The 15,783-nt window shown below is 36.8% G+C and overlaps 1 protein-coding gene across 21 annotated transcripts in view; it reads left to right on the forward strand.

The window, feature by feature from the left end:
• The window catches only part of SOX6 (SRY-box transcription factor 6), a 665,386-nt gene that overhangs the window by 618,332 nt on the left and 31,271 nt on the right, over positions 1 to 15,783 (forward strand). The gene's annotated exons all lie outside the window — the stretch shown is intronic.

Raw genomic sequence — 15,783 nt, forward strand, 5'->3', positions numbered from 1 at the left:
CTAAAGTCTCTCAGAAGTCTGGGTGGAAAGACCAGCCTTACTCTCAGAATGTCTACCCACACCAATATCAATGCCTGTTCACTTCTCTTCCCTTTTTGTTTGTTGTTTTAAATACACAAGCAGCACATCAGCAGAAATTGCTCCCCAGAGTCTGGGTACAATTTATGGGTTAGGTCAGCAATTCAGTAGTAATGTTGCCTGGTTATTTACTGTGTCATCACCGAGTAGAGACTGGTTTTCCCGTTAGCTGTTCTTTTGGCAGAATCTGTCCCACCAGTCAGGGAAGATTAATTTGTTCTCTTCAGAGTAACATGATACTTTGCCCATCTCAGGTCTCAGCTAAAGTCCTTCTTTAGCTTAAGGGGAAGAATCTCACTAGTATCCCTTTTACTGGCAGGGTTTCCTCCAGGACCCTAATCCCTTGAAAACACATGAAGACACTTCATAGCAGCATCTAAACTGGGTATGGCTTTTAGTGAGAGCCTGGGGCCATCCCAGGCAGCCCAGAAATTCTTGGAATGAGCACTTAGATGACTAGTATTAGACATTAGGAAGCCTTCAGAAAGTTTTCAGAGTGCTAATTTTTCATACTAGTAGGAAAGATTAATGTTTCATGATAGTTTGGGAGACAAGGTGTTAAAATAAATTCTGATTAAGATGTGTATGTGTGTATAGGGTAGAGAGGGAGGGAGCGAGGGAGGGAGGGAGGAAGGGTAAGGGAAGAGAAAGGAAGGAATGGAATGAGGAAGAGGACGTTAGGTAGGAAGGGAGGCATGAAGAGGACTCAAAACCAGAAGTATACTTGCTGTCTTCCTTGAAGAATGTGTATCAACAGGCTATTATTTTCATAGGCACTTAAAAGTGCAGGTTTTCCACTGATAGAGGTGAGGTTCCTCTGCTTAGGGAGCCAGGAAATCCAAATGATGTTACTTGCGCAGTTAACCATCTGACTGCAACACAGAGATTGTGGCTGGCCTAAAAGTCTGTGTGGAAGTGTTTCAGGTCTGGCCCATCTCAATTTTCTTGGGAGATTGTACTGTAGAGTACCTAAATTGTTGACCATTTGTAATGAAATAAATATTTTTCATTACTTTGGTGTATTCAGTCTGTTTATTTCACAACAGACTGATAGTTACAGAGCTCTATCACCTTATCTGTGCTGTCAAAGACTTTTCTTAATTTGTCATTCACCCTTTTTCATTTGCTTCCTTAACTGCATATTGGGTGTAAATATAGTCAGTTATCTCTCAATAATGTCATTATCTAGTTAGTGATATCATGTACTTGGTAAGTTAAAAATCATGGTCAGAATTATTAACTATTTAAAAGGAAAATGTTAAAAATTTAACTCTAGAGAAACATACTATATAGAAATATTTTTGGATATTCTATTCAATGCCTAGATTGTCTAGATTCAAATCAATTTTCCAGGTTGTTTTGTTTTTAGCAAACATTTTACCAAGCACTTAATTGCTGGAGGAAGTGTTAAGCTTTTTACCCATATTTACTCATTTAATCCTTTTACACATTATAAAGAAGGTATTACTTTTTCCATTTTACAAGTGAGAAAACTGAGGCTGAGAATAATTAAATTACTTGCTATGAGCCACATATTAAGGGTACAGCTGAGATTGTCCCAAGCAGTCTGCTATACTGGACCCCCTGTATATACAGAAACACGTGGTCCCATCATTTTTCTGAACAAACTCCTTGTGACCTTCCTCAGTATGGCCCATTTCCTCTGCCCTAAAAATAGCAAGTCATGCCATACACCAGCTCTCATGTTACTCTGTCTCATATAGCAGCAGTGCCTGATGAGTGTCGTCGTAGAAGGGCTGTAGTGGCCCAGGAGCTTAAGGAGCATTTGAAAACCTCCCTTCAGAATCTTGCCCAGAGTTGCCATTGAGACCTCATGTGCTTTTGGGGGACTGTGGGTTCATGAATGGAGTCAAGTTACCTGTTCTAATACTGACTGAAGTGTAGTGCTTCTGTGAGGACTTCTAGGATGGGTAGCAGCCTTCTGCTGACTTCAGGATATTTCCTGGCATCTGTTCAAGTGTGAGCTGATTGCAACATCTGCTGGAGTTACAGTTCATATTAAAGTCAGAGTAGATAACAGGTACACATGATACTTTCTCTACTTTGTTCCTTCATATTTCCCTTAACAGTAAGATTAAGAAGAAACTGGAGTATCAGAATAACTAAAAAAAATTATTTGCTCCTTCACTTAGTCTGTAGTCTAAAAAAAGAACCAGCCAACATTTCTTGAGTGACTACCATGTGCCAGCCCCTAAACTAGACATAGAATAAAAGACAGGAAGCAAATCAGAGATGTTCTTGACCTCTTTAAACATATGATCTAGTGAGGAAAGACAGAAGATTAAAAGGGAAATACGTACATACATAATTACCATGGAGAAAAGTGCTAATAAGATCAGGACTTCTTTGTGCTCTCAGAGTGAGAGCTCCTTAGGGAGGCTGAGTTGATAGGTAAGTTCTGTGTCTATAGCCGAGGATGTCCTCTCCCTGAGTTCATACAGGTCTCTTCTGGCTTTGGAACAGCAATTTTAAGAGGCTATGCCCTCCCTCCACTCTACCCTATCCTCCTGTGAGGCTTCTGAAGTGACTAAAGTAAGCCAATCCAGAAGATGAGGCCCTGCTTCCACCAGGCTTCCCAGGAAAATGTGCCAGCCATGAAAATGACAATATCACTTAGTAAGCAACTTGTAGACATGCTTCATAGCCCTGAGCCTGGAGACAGTGAGGAAAAGGTCACCAAAAGAGGCAGCTGTGCATGTGTATTAACCACTCATCAAAATCATATGACAAAACCATAGGCAAGGAAAACAGAAATTAAAAATATAAAAGGCAAATGCCTTCAAAATTTTATTTTTAAAGTCCAGCTGTTATTTGGCTTGAATGTGACAAGACAGCATTTCTTGTTCACCATGATATTTATAAAACTACAAATTCATTGGTGCCGGGGACTTAGGAAACATGTTTAAGGTTTTGTTACACTTTGAAGCAGTTGAAGTCTTAACATGTATTGAGTATACATAATTTGTTAGCTCCTATGTAGGACATGTAAGGAAGAGAGGGCTTGATTAGTTGAGTCTGTCTCCATATAATTAAGAATGGTGAACAGCTGTTGAACTTTCTATGGACTTTTTTTATGGCATTTCCCCTTTTCTTATTCTGCTTAGGCAAGAGTGCAATTCTTATTCCAACTCTCCTAATTTCAAGGTTGCCTATAGACTAGAAAGAGCTCTAGCCTGTTAAATGGGAGATTTGAGTTGAAGTTCCCAAGTACCTCTGGGCTTCTTTATCTTTTAAAAGAGGTATGTTGCGTTTGAATTCATCTAAGATCCTTTCCAAATCTGTGATTATTATTAGAATCTTCATAAAACATGGAGTGAATTTTCATATCAGAAAGATGATCTATTTATCCATAGGTTCCATTTAGGGTTGTTTTTCTTTTTTTTTTTTTTAGAAGAGGAGAGTAATAGCTTAGAGATTGTTCTTGCGCCACTTGCTGAATTGAGTTTTCATGTTCCTTGAGCTTTTTTTTATTAATGAGATCTCTCCAGTAGTATTTCCCAATTCCTTTTCACAGATGGGCTCCCTCCTCTTTATCTCTGTTCTCCTTTCCCCCAACAACAATAGTTGAGACTTGGCTTTTTAAATATGTTCTTTCCATCCAGTTTCTTTTCTCTCTTATACCTGCTGTTTCTAAAGGGATACTTTTCTTTTCTTTTTCTGTTTTGCTGTACGGTTTGAGTAAGAAAACATTCTTCTAACACCTTTAAAACAATTTTCACATCAATTACTCTGTCCCAACCTTACTGGGAGGCTGTACCTCATTTTGATTTGGGGCATAGTGAAAGATAAGCCTACCATTTATGGATGAGCTCTGAAAGAGATTATCTTTGGCCAGACTGTTGGACCCTGCCTGGATCAGAACTGGAATGATGTGCTGTCCTCCATGTATTAATACTTTGCATTGATTTGAATGGAAATAGGTATGTGTATCAAGAATACTCTCTTTTGGGACTGTTGCTCTCAGATTTCTTTAGAAGCATTTTATAGATTTAGACTGAATTTGTGAACTGGAACACAGCCAAGATGAACTTACCCTTCTGAAGCTTCATTTGCCTGTGTGTGTGTGTGTGTGTGTGTGTGTGTGTGATGTGTGTGTGTGCCTCCAGTTGCTTCTAAGTTTTATATCTCAGGATAGTTTTATTATTGTTAGCTTAAGCTCTTTAAGACAAATAGGAGAGATTGCAATAGTTCTTTTTCTTTAAAACACACCACTTAATATGAATGCTCTCTCTTAAAAATCCTGCTCATTCTTTGATCCATACACTTGAAAAGTGTTGAAGCTTTTTTCATTCTCCTTACCCTCTCTAGATCCTTATTCCTGGTAGAAAAGATTGACTCTATGATACATGACTCACTCAAGGCAGCAGAGGCAAACTGTAGCCTAATCTGGGGTGGGATTTAAATGCTATAACTGCTTATACTTTAATGTAAAGATCATTAGTTCAAGCCTACCAGAAGATAGTGCTTCACATTGCAACTTTTGGCTTCTCAGATTTCAAATAAAGGAGAGGGGTCATCAAATCTGTAATTAAGGCCAAGAAATCACTTCTCATATCCCTTACAAGTAGTTGTTTCACATCTGTTCACATGTCTGAGAGTCTGATGACAGAATACTGACCACTTCTTGAGAGGCTCATCCTAATTCACGTATCTCTTTGTTAACAATTTATAACTAAAATTTGCCTCTACTTCCTTGTAACTTCTACCCATTTATTGGCTCTGGTCTGACTTCTGGACTCTAACAATAAAACTGATCATTTCTTCACTTGACACCCCTTCAGATATTTGCTTAAGGACTAGAAGACTTAAATTCTGGTTGTTCCATTCTTGGCAAGTCATTTTCTTCCTCTAAATTTTCTTATCTGTCAGTGAGGAAGTTGGTCTAGATGGTTTCGAGTTGACAGTTTTTAATACTTTATTATTTTACTGCTATACAATTGAAACCCTTCACCTTTAAGGCAACTAGAGTGTAATAAGTATCAGTTAGGGATGATGCAGTCATCAAAATAAATACAATTATTGTGGAATTATACCAGAGATGACATGCCTTGCTCAAGAAGGTATCCAACTACTAGAGCACATACCAGGAATAAAATATGAGAAATTTTATATATAAAAATACAAGACTCAGGTAAATCAGAGGGAACACTAACCAGAGCTATGCTGTGGGCATATGGGTCTGGCTTTCCATAGCTACCTAAAACAGTGTCCAGGCATCTCAGAGAAATGAATAGGCAATGGAGTCTCTGTGGAACCAGCAGGCTGGTGACTGAGGCCAGGATGGGTAGTAAGGGAGGCCCAAGACCTGGTGAAAATGAGTAACAGTCACACAGGCTGGGATATAAGCAGAGTCCACGAAGCCCTGGGCTCCGGACTAACTCTGTTGCATGAGTATCACAAAAATGTATTTTACTGTGGATATAAACAGTTTTAGAGGATGCTGTGCACCAGTTTATATCAGCACTATATATAAAGTGCAGCTCTCTTAAACAAGCAAATAAACTTCTCTTAAAGAAATATATTTGCTGTGTCTTAAAAGCTCCCAAATAACTTTTAATGTTGGTAGAAAACAATTTCCATTGAACTCTCCAAGTGATGTATAGTCCTGATGGGGCAAGATAGTGAAATGTCAAGATTCTTGTATAACTTCATCTCCTAATATTCCATAAAAGGAACTCAACCTGCTGCTTATTGTTGCTTAAGATAGAAAGCCCTATCAAAGACCCAGCCTCTCTTTAGTGAGGAACCTAGCCTTGCCCGATAGCTGGTTTCTCGTTGGGCTTTGTGAATAATCACCACAAAAACAAAAATCTCCTTTTCTGACTGAATATTCTCTACCCTGGGTAAGAAATGCCTGACCATGTCATTACTGAATCACATAGAAATATAGTCAGCCGTCTGTACCGTCTGTATCTGCAAGTTCTGCATCTGTAGATTCAATCAACTGCAGATCAAAAATATTCACATACAAAAAAATGGTTGGTTGTGTCTGCACTGAACATGCACAGACTTTTTCCATGTCATTATTTCCTAGACAATGCACTGTAACAACTATTTACATAGTATTTACATTGTATTAGATAATGTAAGTAATCTAGAGATGATTTCAGATATGTGGGAGGATGTGCATAGGTTATATGAAAGTACTATGCCATTTTATATGAGGGACTTGGGCATCTGAGGATTTGTCTATCTGTGGTGGGTCCTGGAACTAATCTCTCTCAGATACTGAGTAATGACTGTACTTATCCAACTTGCTACAGCAACTGAACAATGAAAGATTAATACTATCTACTGTGAAAATTAGACCCAAGACAAGAATAGCTAGCATATGTTCCCGATGGAACTGCAAAATCAGTCCTTGTTTCCTCAGCAGTATGTATGGTCTGCTTCATATAAACCAGCACATCAGAATAAACCCTGACTAATAGAGCTCTGTCTGACATATTTGGACTGACTGTAGCTTTTGAAATTGTGGACCTTGCCCAGATTCTTCTCTCCTAGCATCAAGAGCCATTTGACTTTCAACCTGCAGGCTGTGGAATTGAGCCTAGCCTTAAGGTGATGGGTTTTAATGAGCATCAGACTACTTATGAATGTGCTTAAAATTCTCTGTTTAAGGTCAGGATGGGAATTGAGACCAAACTTTGCCCAATTGGCCCTTTCCTTCTCTTCAAGTTCTGATAACTGTGTTTCTAACTTGTTCCAAAGAGTCAGTACCCACCCAGTCCTTCCCCAGTTTCTGTTACTGACTTCCTATCTTTCTTTAACCAAGGTGTTCTTATTCAGTCATGCACCACCTAATGACATTTAAGTCAATGATGACCCACATATATGAAGGTTGTCCTGTAAGAGTATAATACCATATTTTTCTGTACCCTGTCTATGTTTAAATATGTTTAAACAAATTACACAAATATTTACCGTTGTGTTGCCATTGCCTACAGTATTCAGTACAGTAACATGCTGTATATGTTTGTAGTCTAGGAGCAATGGACTATACCATATAGCCAGGTGTACATTAGACTATACCATCTAGGTTTGGGTAAATACATTCTGTGATATTTGCACAATGACAAAATTGCCCAAGGATTCATTTCTCAGAAGGTATCTACATCATTAAGCAATGCATGACTGTTTTTTAATATCTTCTTCTAGATTCCTCTTCTCATTTTTTTTTTAAACTTGTCTATCACTGTTTGCCTGCACTCACTATCTGCTGTCTATTTTCAGCCTTTTTAGAGGTGGGTCTCTGTAGACTGAATCTTCAATGCTAGGAGCTTTCTAACCAGGGGCTACCCTACTCATGGCCTCCCAATCTTCAATTTTACTTAACTGTGCAATCAAGTTATAATTTACTGATTATATCTTGTATAATACTGTTATGGGCATGGAGAGAAAGGTTTTTTAAAAATATAGACCACATTATATTTTTCAAGAGCTTGTAATGTAATTGGGATTACATGTTTAGTACAAATAAAAAGCAAAGCAATTTAAGATATTAAATGTTCAAGTACATCATTAAAGAAACAGAAAAGAACTGCTATTTAAAGGAAGAAGCTGCAGTGCTTTGTGGACAGCAGTGGTTCTGGAAAAGCTGATAGAAGTGTGGCTGGAGATAAGCCTAGGTTTGGATAAGCAAAAAGAAGAGAATAAGCTTTCAGTTGAGGGAATAATCCAAGCAGACACAGACATTAAGCAGATAGACATTCGCAGAAAAGCTCCAGAAGGGAAGAATCATCTTTTTCATCTTTGTGTTTTCCACCAAGCCTAACACAAAGCCTGGCACATACTTGTACTTAATAAATATTTGTTGAATTGAATATGTTACAGAAATAGCTGGGTGCCATATCAATTACCAGGTTGAGGAATTTGGACTTTCCCACTAAATAAACTTGCATTGACCTTTAATCATTCAAGACTAATTTAGATTAGAGAGGTTAAGAATAACAGAAATGCAATAGTTAGGTTGCTTTTGGGGATCTGTCAGTCTCTTTATTCCTCTGCTCTCCTTAATATTATTTCAGAGAGGATGTTCAAGTGGATATCTTTCCATGTTATAACATGAAAAAGCTTAGCAGGTATTAGGTGTGTTTTCATTCAACTCATATTAAAAATAACTCCTTTCCTCCTCTCCTCCTGGATGCAAGTAAGTATGATTTTCACTTTGCTGTGACTGATTGATTCCTTACAAATCAGTCTTGTACTTTTGCCTCTCACTTAGGAGTGTGTGATTTTTTTAAATTGTTTTTGTTTGATGGATATTTACACCTGAGACATGATGATGCCCAAGTTAGGTCATAGTACCAGAGGGGAAAGGTTACATAAGATTGCATTGTCATTTGCTGTATACTATAAACTGCTACATTTAGGAATAGGCTATAACATGTAACTCTCAACAAGAACTTAATATCCCAAATCTCAGACCTGGAAAAAAGCATTTTATAAGAAATATGTTCAGCCATTTTCAATTTATATTAGGAATACAAATCAAAGCTTACTGGTATCAATATATGTATATGTATTTTTTACTTTGGTAGTAGAAACATTGCTTCATGATGCTTCAACATAAGCTGACTCTTCTGTGGGAAGGTTGATCCTACATGAGGACAAAATAAAATGGGATAATAGCTGCTTCATGCTGAAGAGTTACAGACCTTTTTGTGGGGAAGAAGAAAAACAATTGTCAAATGTCCCTGAAACTTCCTTGCCCTCCATTTATTACAATTTCACAGTCAATAAGTCAAATCCTTTTGACTTATTGACTATGAAATTGTCTATCTTGTGAACTTACCTATCTGTAAGTTATAGATAGGTAAGTTCACAAGATAATGGTCTCTTTTTTTCTTCTGGCTCTGTCTGAGCAGTATGGTCTGGTTTCTGTTCCCAGGTATGGGAAGTGGGGAGACGTGAGATGGTCTTTCTTGGTTGAGCCTTATGCCTAGTCATTGTATTTTAGTCTATATCATAGAGAACCTTTTGAAATATATTTTTAGCTTTTGGGAAGAAGCGAGGCTCCATTAAGGAGTAAATTGCATTCCTCAGTGAACTTATGTGTTTATTTAGTAACAAACCTGAAGAACAGAATGTAAAATATAGCAAACATCACCCAGGTATGAGGAAAGTCTACAAAGGGAACACATATGAGTTAAGCACCTGCTATGTTCCTGGTACTGGAATAAATGTTCTACTAATTCTGTTGCCATTACTACTGCTACCTATTTCTAAAGGGAACTACTGCTTAGTGAGTAGGTATTGGGTTCCAGTCACCATGCTAGGAAATTTACATATATGCCTATTTATTTCTAACAAAGATGCTGCAAAGTAGAAATTGTTAGCTCTCTTTTATAGAGAGATGAAGCTACAGTTTAGAGAAAGAAAATAATTTATCCAAAGCTACTTAGCTAGGAAAGATCAGATCAAAAATTCAAACTTTGATCTGTCTACGTGGCATCTGAGCCATACTACCTTCTATGTTTCTCCAAGATGAGCTGACTAAATTGGTTGCCTTTGTTGGATTAGCTTTTTCCTATAGTTTTCATTAAAAAGTGGAAAATTTTAATTAGCAATGTAAATTTGTGAAAGTTTTTTTAATCCTTTAAACTACATAAATATTAGGCACTTTTCAAATACTTTCACCATTTCTCAGGGTGAAGAAGTATTGGTGGCTCATCAGATTGAACTGATTGCCTAAAATCCTCAAGTGATCTCCTTTCAGTACTGTCCATTCCCTAACCCCAAACCTTAAAAAAAAAATTAGTTTCTGCTGCTCCCATAATCTACATCTTCCATTCTAATAAAAGACAGATTCCCTAGCACAAATGAAATGAAGAAGTCAGTTAAATTAATCGTGTTAGGAGTTTTAAAAGCTAAGTCTGGATGCCATTGAAACAATTCAGCTGATCACTGAAAAAATTCATTCATATGGCAAGTGTGAAATTTGGAGATATTTGAGTGCCCATTGTGACTTTGCCATCTATTAACTGTGAGACTGAGACAATTTAACCTCTCTAAGCCCAAAGTTTCCTCACTTGGAATGAGGAGTATGGATTAGGTAATCTTTAACATCCCTGTCCTGTTAGAGTTCTCTAATTCAATGAGCATGTTTTATCTATTTTATAATGAATATGCCACTTAAGGAAAGTCCCATTGTAAGCTTACTTGAATTATATATACCCTACATCATTAGAATATATTCTGATTTAATATTTCTAAAAATCTCAGACATGCCTTACCATGCCTTCCAAGGTTTTCCTAGAAGTAGGGAGCCTGGCATCTCAGAATTGTACAGTATGACTAGTCAATCAAAGAAGTCAAATTGGAACCAATAACCTCTGAGTCCCACACAGCTATAGGTACATTTTCCACATCAAAATTATTCTTATTTTATAGAGGTTTCAAGAAAGATAAGACACTTAACAGAATATAAGAAATAAAATAAGATTTCTACAAGATTTGATTTAAGAAATTCCCAGGTTCTAGTAGAACATGTAGGCATCAGAGACTCACTCTAAAATTCTCACTGTTGAAGATGACCACTCTACTGTATCAGTAAGCATTTGAGTATTTACCTTATGCCATCCTGGATACTAGATCCTGGGGATAAGGATAAGCAACTAAGGATAAGACACAATGTAATCACCACTGTTTTGGGATACATAGTCTGGAGAAGAAAGTAGGCACATAAAACTGGTAATTTGGATAAAATATGCAAATGTTAAGATGGAGGTATGCATAGGGTGCCACCTGTGGGAGCCTAGGGTACTTATTCTAACTTGGCTACCAGGTAAGACTTCCATGGGATAAATAATCCCAGAGATGAGTCTTCAATAATGAGTGATTGCAAGATGGTCAGGTAATTCCAGGAAAGGAGAAAACTCATTCCTAGTATGAAACAACACAGTGTTTAGAGAACTAGAAGTAGTTCAGTATTATAACACAAAAAAAGTTCCAAGCGGAGTAGCCAGAGCTGGTACTGGAGCCATAGTTAGAGGGCCAGGTCACGGAGAGCTATGCATATTGTACTAAGGAGTGTGGACTTCATCTTGTGGGCATGAGGGAGCCATTGAAATGTTTTAAATATAGCAGTGGCCTAGTCCAAACTGCATTTGTGACAGATCATTCTGGCTGAAATTAGGAGGAGGTATTTAGGTGGGGGTTAAAGGATTTAAAACTGGGTGTAAGAATATCAGCCAGAAGGCTAGTTTTTGTAATAGTCCAGCAGAGATCGTGAAGGCTAAGGCCATCGATAAAGATTGAAATGAGACAGTGGACTTAGTAACATCCTTGTTAACTAACTACTGAGACTTGCTTCATCTTCCTTTGCACTTCTTAATTTCATGTAGAATCTACGTCAGGAGCTAGCGTTGGATAAAGCCAAAAGCTGCTGAGCAACATGAATTATTCAGTCTACCAGCTTTTTACTGGTCTTTTTATTCTCTAAGGGAATCTTCTTGAACCTGAGCCCAGTTCTCCTGAAAACTTAGGAAGCCAGAACTTGTTATTGCCTTATTTCAACCTTAGTGGTCTCTGGTTCAAACTTAAATGATGCCTTTTTGCCTGGACTCAACAGTTTGTAAGCCTTCCTCCTGTGTATACATACAGCTTATAGATAATAAGTGGAATATTTGATGCTCTACACTACTTTCAGGTCATTAAAATAAAGAAGCATATAAATTATCCCAGTTGCCCTGGGATTCTGTAGTTAAAATAAGATAAAGGACTCTGTTTAGCTATCTGCGTAAAGTAAATATAACTTCAGAATTTTTTAAAAAGTAAACACAGGCATCAAAACTGAAAGCAAGAGACTCTTGAAAATACAGACTGGTATATCACTGGTTAGAATTTCCTTCATTTTGCAAAGCCACGAGCCACATGCATCAGCTCACCACAAAGTCATTAAGCCTTTTTAAGCTCAGATGAAAAACATTAACAAATACCACAAAAGGCTTTAGTATAGCCCCTTTGTTCATTCACATATGGCACTTTATAACTCCTGCGCCACTCCGGTCGTGTGTTTGTTTAAGCTGCCTCCATCAGGCGGGTCCTGAAAGAACAAAAGACATCTTGAGCAATCCTAAGCAGGAAATGGGCTAATCTAAACATGGTTTGTGACACTTTAAGTAGAATAGAAAGGGGAGGGATTGATTAGTCATTAATGTCCAATTGGCTCCATATGTATGTTGCAATAATAAAGCCCTTTTTCAGAGCAGTAGCAGAGTTATTGAATTAGAGGTTTATGTTTCCTCAGAGCTGACCTTAGGGAATTCCCTTTGGTTCCTCTTGTTGATCTTTTAAAGAGAATGGAGTTTCTAATAGAAAAAAAATAGAAGTCTTATCCACAATAACACTTGCTCCTAATCCTGTAACCAAGGAATGCATTAATTTAGCATTGTTTTAATCCCAGCTATAATTTTAGTCCTTACTGCTTTCTTTACATGCCCTTGCATCTTTGGTGGGGCAGTATTTCAGAGACCAATTAGACAGTGGCATGAACTTCAAAACTGGTAATGGGCTCTTCTAATGTGCTTAGCTGGGCAGGAAAGTGGCATCCTTAAAGGGGCAAAGTAATGTTCCAGCCAAGAAATGGTGGACTTTGAAATTCAGTGTTATTTCAGATTGCCGAATAGTGACTAGGGTAGCTTTGGTGTAGGGGAAATGTACTAGGCTGAAAGTCAGAAGATTTAGGTTCTAGATCTGGCTATGCTTCATATTACCAGCAACTGGTTAATCAGGGGAAGGTGCTATCACCTCTCTGAGTCTTGCTTTCTTCATCTATAAAGTGGGTGAAAAGATACCTGCCTTCCTACCCATTTTAAAAGATTGTAATGAGGATGAAGATAATGTAATTAGTGAAAGCACTTTGTAAATATTATTTTATGCAGAGTTACTTAGCACACCTGATGTGTCTATCCTAGAAACTCACCTCTGACCTAGCCTATTAAAAAGGTAAATTGCTCTTTAAAGAAATACATTGGTACTCTGATTAATGAAATGTTTGTTTCTAGCTGGGCGCGGTGGCTCATGCCTGTAACCCCAGCACTTTGGTAGGCCAAAGCAGGCAGATCATTTGAGGCCAGGAGTTCAAGACCAGCCTGACCAACATAGTGAAATCCTGTCTGTACTAAAGATACAAAAAAAAAAAAAAAAAAAATTAGCTGGGTATGGTGGCTCACATCTGTAATCCCAGCTACTCAGGAGGCTGAGGCAGGTTCCAGTAAGCCATGATCATGCCACTGCACTTCAGCATGGGTGACAGAGTGAGACTTCATCTCAAAAGAAAAAAAAAAAAAGTCTGTTGCCAAAGTGCCCAGTGGAATTTTTTATGTGTGCATTACATATAACTAGACCTTTCTATTCATGTATCTCTCTCACATACACTCTCTCTCTCACATACACACACACTCTCTCTCTCTAGTTTATTTAGTGAATTTCTTGGTGTATATAGGTTCAACAGTTAAAGTAAATAGGGATTTGTTTTTAGTAGGGCTGAAGAACCTTGAGATGAAAACAAAGATATTAAAATTTACTTATGATCTTCCCCAACATATGGCAAATGAAGAATTAACACTTTAATTAAAGTACCAAAGGTAATTCTTGTTCGTGTACCATTGGCTCTTATATTTTCACCAATCACTAGCTCAGAAGAATTGTGTGTCCATATTTTGCGTTTGCCTTCCTTAATTCATTTCACCTATCAGTAGGTCACTCTTTGCTAATATATCTAGATAATTTTTGTAAAAGATATAGACAGCAAACCATACCCTCCACCCCTGGCATTTCTTCTTTTCAGAAGATGAACATATCACTTGCTCACTTCCTTAATGATTAAGGCTTTTGCTGAGCCATGGAATGTCAAATAAATGGCTAGAATAGTCAGATCCTTTTTTTTTTTTCAAGAAGCAATTGAAGTTGAATTCCAAGCGGCCTTCCTATAATGAAAGTAAGTTCACATTCTGGCAGAACAGGAATGAGAAGGTAGCAGTAGGTTTCCATAATCATAGACAGACAGCTATCAGCCATTCCTCCAACACAATGAATTGGACCTCTGTTGTATTAAGATAAATTTGGTAGGATAAATATGGTGAAAAATCAAATCTGTATAATATTAATACTCTACTTTTCTAATTTCAATCTCCTTCTAAAATTTCATCTTCTACATTTTTGTTTCTAATGCACTCAGTATCATTTTCTGTTAACCCAAATAGGGGACTATCAAATGTATTATGTAACTTTTCAGAATCCTACAGGAGAAAATCAACTATTAATAGAATGAAGTGGTCTGAAATAGTGTGATCGTCAACAGTTCTGTCAAGCAGCCCAGTGGTGATACTTATGTCTCTTTATCTTCATAAACAATCAATGATAGTATTTTTGCCCTTCTTAATAATTCATTTTGGTAAATGAGATTATCTTTGAGTTCACAATGGCCTGAATATGCCACCTACTTCTCAGGTCCACAGAAAAAAAGAACCTTTCAAAAAAGGAGCATTTAATTTGTTGGATGGTTGGTTTTCTGCTTTATTTTGTGGGGTTTTTTGGTTGTCATTTTTTCCTTTTTTTTTTAAACTAAGAGTTAAAATAGTTTTATTTTGAGTAGTGTCTCATTGTATGGATATGTCACAATTTGTTCATTCTCCAATTATTTCCCTTTGTTCTATTATTAATAAAACTGCTATCATATTCTTATATAAGTCCATTTTAGACAGAAGTTTTTATTTAGTTTCTGAGTCATACATAAATATGTATTTTAATTGAAGAAATTGCCAGAAAATTGTTATGCCACTTTATACTTTCACCACCAGTATATTAGAGTTACGGTTGCTCTCTATCCTTGCCAACATTTACAACTTAAGCCATTCCAGTGGACCTGAAATGCATCTCATTGTGGTTTCAGTTTGCATTTTCCTGATGATTAATGCTAGGGAATACCTTTTCATCTGCTTATTGGCCATAACTATATTCTTTTTGATAAAAGGTTCATTTAAGTCTATTGCTCATTTTAAAATAGATTTTTTGGTCATTCTTTATATATCCTGGATGCAAGTTCTTGCATATTTAGAACTCAGATATGTATGTTCTAAGTATTTTTTTCCAATATGTGCTTTGACATTTTATTTTCTTAACAATGACTTTTGATGAGCAGAGTTTTAATTTTTATAAAGTTCAATTTAACATTTTTCTTGTATATTTAGTGATTTATATGTTGCACCTAAGAGTCATTTCACTTTAAAGTCACTAAAATACTGCCTTATATATATTTAGAGGCAAGTTATAGTTTTTCTGTTTCAGTTTTAAGTCATGATTCATCTTTAATTATTGGGTATAATGTGTGACACAAGATCCAGAATTTTTTGCCAATGTATCTGTCAACTTGTTCTAGCAGTATTTGTTGAAAAGACTATTATTTTCCACTTTAACACGCTTGGTTTTCATTAAGGTACTTTGAATACTCTAATTTTCTTCAAATTTGTTTTAGGTGTTCCTACTGCTTTATTTTTCATATAAATTTTAAAATCAATTTGCCAACTTATATAAAAAAAACTTTTGGACATTTTTATTGGAATTTGGTTGAATCTGTACATAAATTTGGGAACAATAACACTATAACAATATAGAGTCTTCTGATTCATGAACATGTTACATTCCTCTGTTTATTTTGGTCTTAAGTCACAAATGTTGTAT

Source organism: Aotus nancymaae, unplaced genomic scaffold (genome assembly GCF_030222135.1).
Source record: "Aotus nancymaae isolate 86718 unplaced genomic scaffold, 86718_ANA_hifiasm-v0.15.2.pri h1tg000059l, whole genome shotgun sequence".
Classification (NCBI taxonomy): domain Eukaryota; kingdom Metazoa; phylum Chordata; class Mammalia; order Primates; family Aotidae; genus Aotus; species Aotus nancymaae.